The sequence below is a fragment of the Apteryx mantelli genome, chromosome 1, assembly GCF_036417845.1.
Source record: "Apteryx mantelli isolate bAptMan1 chromosome 1, bAptMan1.hap1, whole genome shotgun sequence".
NCBI classification, from domain to species: domain Eukaryota; kingdom Metazoa; phylum Chordata; class Aves; order Apterygiformes; family Apterygidae; genus Apteryx; species Apteryx mantelli.
The window spans coordinates 91,269,521-91,275,086 of NC_089978.1; the positions used below are offsets into that span (position 1 = coordinate 91,269,521).

The 5,566-nt window shown below is 38.8% G+C and overlaps 1 pseudogene; it reads right to left on the reverse strand.

Moving 5' to 3' along the window:
* Window positions 1-1,661: 1,661 nt before the first annotated feature.
* On the reverse strand, window positions 1,662-3,438 carry LOC136991036 (tigger transposable element-derived protein 1-like; annotated as a pseudogene).
* Window positions 3,439-5,566: the final 2,128 nt, after the last annotated feature.

The window sequence follows — 5,566 nt, forward strand, 5'->3', positions numbered from 1 at the left end:
ATCTTACCATGTACATTCATTTGGGTGTCTTTGTTTGCTTAACTGCGGGATTTTTAAAGCTATTTTGGCCTTCAGTTTATTTTTGATCTAAGTATGCTTTGGCACCTATTCGCTTCAGCAAAAGAAAGGATGAAGAAAAGGGGTTTTGACTTGCAGTGAATGTAAATTCTCTATTAGATGTGTAAAAATATTAAGCTTGTAGTTTAATTTATATTATTTAGCAATATCTTAGAACCAGAGAACACTAAGGACAACATGCTGGAATTAATAGCAGCATCAGAATCCATTTACACGTATGGCATAGTAGTAGGATGCCTACTCTTCTTGGATTTGCAGTTGATAGATTTTTAGGAAGAGCAGGATCAGCTTAGAGGGGGATGGTTCTGACACAAGACTCTTATTTAGAATTTGAATTTCCAGTGGGACTTAAAAACTGTTACTACAGAAGAAGAAAATTCAGTGGTTAAAGGCTGCTCCCTCAGGAGCCTATCCTTTTTTATTTCAGCTGTTCCTCTTTTTTTCAGTAGTTTTGCACTGAATCATAAAGGTTGTACTACAGGTTTATGCAGCATAGACTCAGAAGTACAGAGACACTAGCTTAAAAGACAATAAATAGATTAAAAATCTTGGTAAGACTGTCACAAAGATGACTCTAACATATGTTTTTAAAAGTCTTCAGTGCTGAGATCAGAAGTAACTTGACAGTAGCAGGCGCAGAGATATAATCAGTGATACTCTTCCTATAGTAAGTGATGCTTTTGCACCCACTACGTTGGACTCACATCTGCTACAGCTCTGATCTAATCTCCCTTACGAGTATAAATATCAGTGAGCCGTAGGCATTTTCCTCCTGATTCGTTTTCCTTAAATGTATGTGCTAGCGGTATCACAATCCATCACCATGGAAACAATTGTGATACTACAAACAATGAATTGTGACATGACTAAGTGAATCAACCCAGAGGAGGAATGTTTGTAAATAGCAAACAAACTTCTATAAAACAATTTAGCAAATTATGGTGAGAAACACATCATAGTATCTATGTAATAGATCTGTGTAGTAGTGTGCAAGGGTTTTTTTTCTTTTAAGAAAGTTATATTTTTAAAAGTTTTTGGGAATAGGATGGCAGCTCTTTAAATTAAATTGCTGTCAATCTCTTTCAACTGACAGTGCAAGCATATTTAAATAGCTTTATAGCTACAGTACCATATGTTGCAGTTAGTACAAAAATGCAGATTTCTCAATAGATAGAATTCTCTGTGTTAGGGTGAACGGAAATAGTGACTTCATTCCTGATATTGTTGCCTTTATTGATGTAATTTCCAACATAATTAGATTATACGAACACTATAAATACTTTCCCTTCTCAAGTTGCATTTTTGATGGCAATTTGCTGTAAGGAATAAATATTTCAGTTCCCCTAATTTGTATTTTTGTCATACAGGCATACCTCGGAGATATTGTGGGTTCGGTTCCAGACCACTGCAATATAGCAATAAAGCAAGTCACACAAATTTTTTGGTTTCCCAGTGCATATAAAAGTTATGTTTACACTATACTGTAGTCTATTAAGTGTGCAATAGCATTATGTCTAAAAAAACAATGTACATACCTTAACTAAAAAATACTTTATTGCTAAAAAATGCTAACCATCATCTGAGCCTTCAGCGAGTAGTAATCTTTTTGCTGATGGAGGGTCTTGCCTCGATGTTGATGGCTGCTGGCTGATCAGGGTGGTGGTTGCTGAAGGTTGGGGTGGCTGAGGCATTTTCTTAAAATAAGACAGCAATGAAGTTTGCCACCTCGATTCACTCTTCCTTTCACGAAGGATTTCTCTGTAGCATGCAACACTGTTTGATCGCATTTTACCCACAATAGAACTTCATTCAAAATTGGAGTCAATCCTCTCAAACCCTGCTGCTGCTTTATCAACTAAGTTTATGTAATGTTCTAAATCCTTTGTTGTCATTTCAACAATGTTCACAGCGTCTTCACCAGGAGTAGATTCCAGCTCAAGAAACCCCTTTTTTTGCTCATCCATAAGAAGCAACTCCTCATCCATTCAAGTTTTATCATGGGATTGCAGCAATTCAGTCACATCTTTAGGCTCCACTTCTAATTCTAGTTCTCTTGCTATTTCCCCCATATCTGCAGTTACTTCCTCCACTGAAGTCCTGAATCCCTCAAAGTCCTCTGTGAGGGTTGGAATCAGCTTCTTCCAAACTCCTGTTAATGTTGATATTTTGACCTCCTCCCATGAATCACAAATGTTCTTAATGGCATCTAGAATAGTGAATCCTTTCCAGAAGGTTTTCAATTTACTTTGCCCAGATCCATCAGAGGAATCACTGTCTATGGCAGCTACAGCCTTACGAAATGTATTTCTTAAATAATAAGACTTGAAAGTTGAAATTACTCCTTGATCCATGGGCTGCAGAATGGATGTTGCGTTAGCAGGCATGAGAACAACATTAATCTCGTTGTACATCTCCATCAGAGCTCTTGGGTAACCAGGTGCATTGTCAATGGGCAGTAATATTTTGAAAGGAATCTTTTTTTCTGAGCAGTAGGTCTCAACAGTGGGCTTAAAATATTCAGTAAACCATATTGTAAACAGATGTGCTGTCATCCAGGCTTTGTTGTTGCATTTATAGAGCACAGACAGAGTAGATTTAGCATAATTCTTAAGGGCCCTAGGATTTTCAGAATAGTAAATAAGCATTGGCTTCAACTTAAAGTCACCAACTGCATTAGCCCGTAACAAGAGAGTCAGCCTGTCCTTTGAAGCTTTGAAGCCAGGCATTGACTTCTCTCTAGCTATGAAAGTCCTAGATGGCATCTTCTTCCAATATAAGGCTGTTTCATCTACATTGAAAATCTGTTGTTTAGTGTAGCCACCTTCATCAAGTATCTTAGCTAGATCTTCTGGATAACTTGCTGCAGCAAGTTATAACATCAGCACTTGCTGCTTCACCTTGCACTTTTATGTTATGCAGACAGCTTCTTTCCTGAAACCTCATGAACCAACCTCTGCTAGCTTCAGACTTTTCTTCTGTAGCTTCCTCACCTCTCCCAATCTTCATAGAATAGAAGAGAGTTAGGGCCTTGCTCTGGATGAGGCTTTGGCTTACAGGAATGTTGTGGCTGGTTTGATCTTCTATCCAGACCGCTAAGACTTCCTCCATATCAGCAGTAAGGCTGTTTTGCTTTCTTATCATTGGTGTGTTCACTGGAGTAGCACTTTGAATTTCCTTCAAGAGCTTTTCCTTTGCCTTCACAACTTGGCAAACTGTTTGGCGCAAGAGGCCTTGCTTTCGGCCTCTCTTGGCTTTCGACATGCCTTCCTCACTAATCTTCATCATTGCTAGCTTTTGATTTAAAGTGAGAGACGTGTGACTCTTCCTTTCACTTGAACACTTAGAGGCCGTTGTAGGGTTATTAATTGCCCTAATTGCCATATTGTTGTGTCTCAGGGAACAGGGAGGCCCGAGCAGAGGGAGAGAGACAGGGGAATGGCCGGTTGGTGGAGCAGTCAGAGCACACACATTTATCGATTAAGTTCGCCGTCTTATATGGGCATGGTTCGTGGCGCCCCAGAACAGTTACAAGAGTAACATCAAAGATCACTGATCTCAGATCACCATAACAGATATAATAATAATGAAAAAGTTTAAAATATTGCGAGAATTACCAAAATGTGACACAGAGACATGAAGTGAGCACATGCTGTTGGAAAAATGGTGCCGACAGACTTGCTCGACGCAGGGTTGCCACAAACCTTGACTGAGTCACTGACTGGGGTATTTCCGAGTACTCATCTCTTCCTACTTGCCAGCTAGTCCAGCTCGAAGTTTGCTAGCAAATAACATACACACACACACCCCAAATAGAGAGTGAGGTCACACAGAAAATTGTTAGGAATAGAGTTTATTAAGAAGACAAGATAGCTTGCAGTGGTCAAGCGCGGGGGTCTACCAGGCAAGTGTACTCACCAGCACCTTGCTTACCCTCAGCTGGCCCCTTTTATCCTCCTTTCTCTCATTTTCTCATGCTTGTTCTTCCCCCATCCACCTTGATCTCTCCCTACCATCACCCTTGTCTCCTCCCACATAAACAGCCTGCCCCTGGGTAATTTTTTCCCCACTGGCTACAGTTTTGGTACATCCCTATCCATAATTGGTATTTCTGATAGGTTACCTGGGGCATCCTGGCCTTATGTGGTACCAGTGATACAGTTACGTAGCCAATATCACAGGTTATGTTTACTGGGGCCCTGCTGGCCTTGCAAAATTTCACTCCCCAAAAGATTCCCAGTTCTCCCCTCAATTTTCTGTGAGGTTTGGCTGTCTTTCACATGACTCCCTGTTACCCATCTGTGAAATCCAACCATTTCTTATGGTGCTACGCATAACATTTGTCATCTTCTCTCTGTACCTGCCACGTCCACCAATTTCTTATGTCACGTCCAGCAGTTTCTCATGGTCCATTCTGTCAGCTAAACCTCAGGCCAGGGCTTAGTTATCTACCTAGGTAATTTAACAAACTGGATGCTGACATTGCAGAGCTCTGCTTAATTTTAGCTCTCTGAGGAAGAGTTTTAGAAATTAATGAACTTGCAGATTTGCATCTCTTGATAAATAAATTACTTTTCTTTTCACCAATTCATGTTCACAAAGTTAAATCTGCATTTTTCTGACATGTAGTGTTCTATTCCATCAAATATATCTTACAGAAGAAATACAGTATTAACACAGTGTTAAGCCAAAATGCTTAAAGTGTTATTATAGCTACAAATAAAATTATTTTTTCACTGCCTTATAAACCAACTTTGATTAATGAATCTTCATTTTTGAATCTTCATCTCTGAAGTCACTACAAATGACTCTCTGTATTTACCCAGAAAGGAGCAACAGTCCTTGGAATCAGATGATGGGCATACATCCTCTTGTCAGTAGTTTTTAATGGGAAATTATAGTAGACAAGGAAAGTTAGTTTCCATTCTAGGTCAAATCCAGTAAGGCCTAAGATACTAAAAGTTCTGGGAAGGGTTGAGGCAGAACTTTTACAGACTGCAAATAATCTTAAGAGTTTGAGATTTATCATTTTGCAGACATTTTTCTAGAACTTAACATCTATTTGATGCTTATCCAAGTGAACAAATCTATGGAAAAATGGTCTACAGCAATTGAATCTTTGTTTTAGTTCTTTTCATGCAGAATAGATGATGCAGATAAACAACACAAAGACTTAACAAACAAAACAGATAAATCACAGACTGCTAATGTATTATGCTCTGCAGCCTAGATAATTTCATTTACATTTCTTCTGTATTTTAATCGTGAATCTGATCTCAAGTCCATGCCCTTCTGAGAGTTTCTCTGGAAGATAAAGACATATCTGGAGTGCTACTACTGATGCTGAAATAAGGTACTTTTAACTCACATGGATTTTTTGGACTAAAATGTAGAAGATTTGAAGAATAAATAACTCTGCTATAAAATAAATCTTGCGATTACTAGAAACAGCTTGGGATTTTCCAAAATGTCAATAGCGAAATGGCAGAAT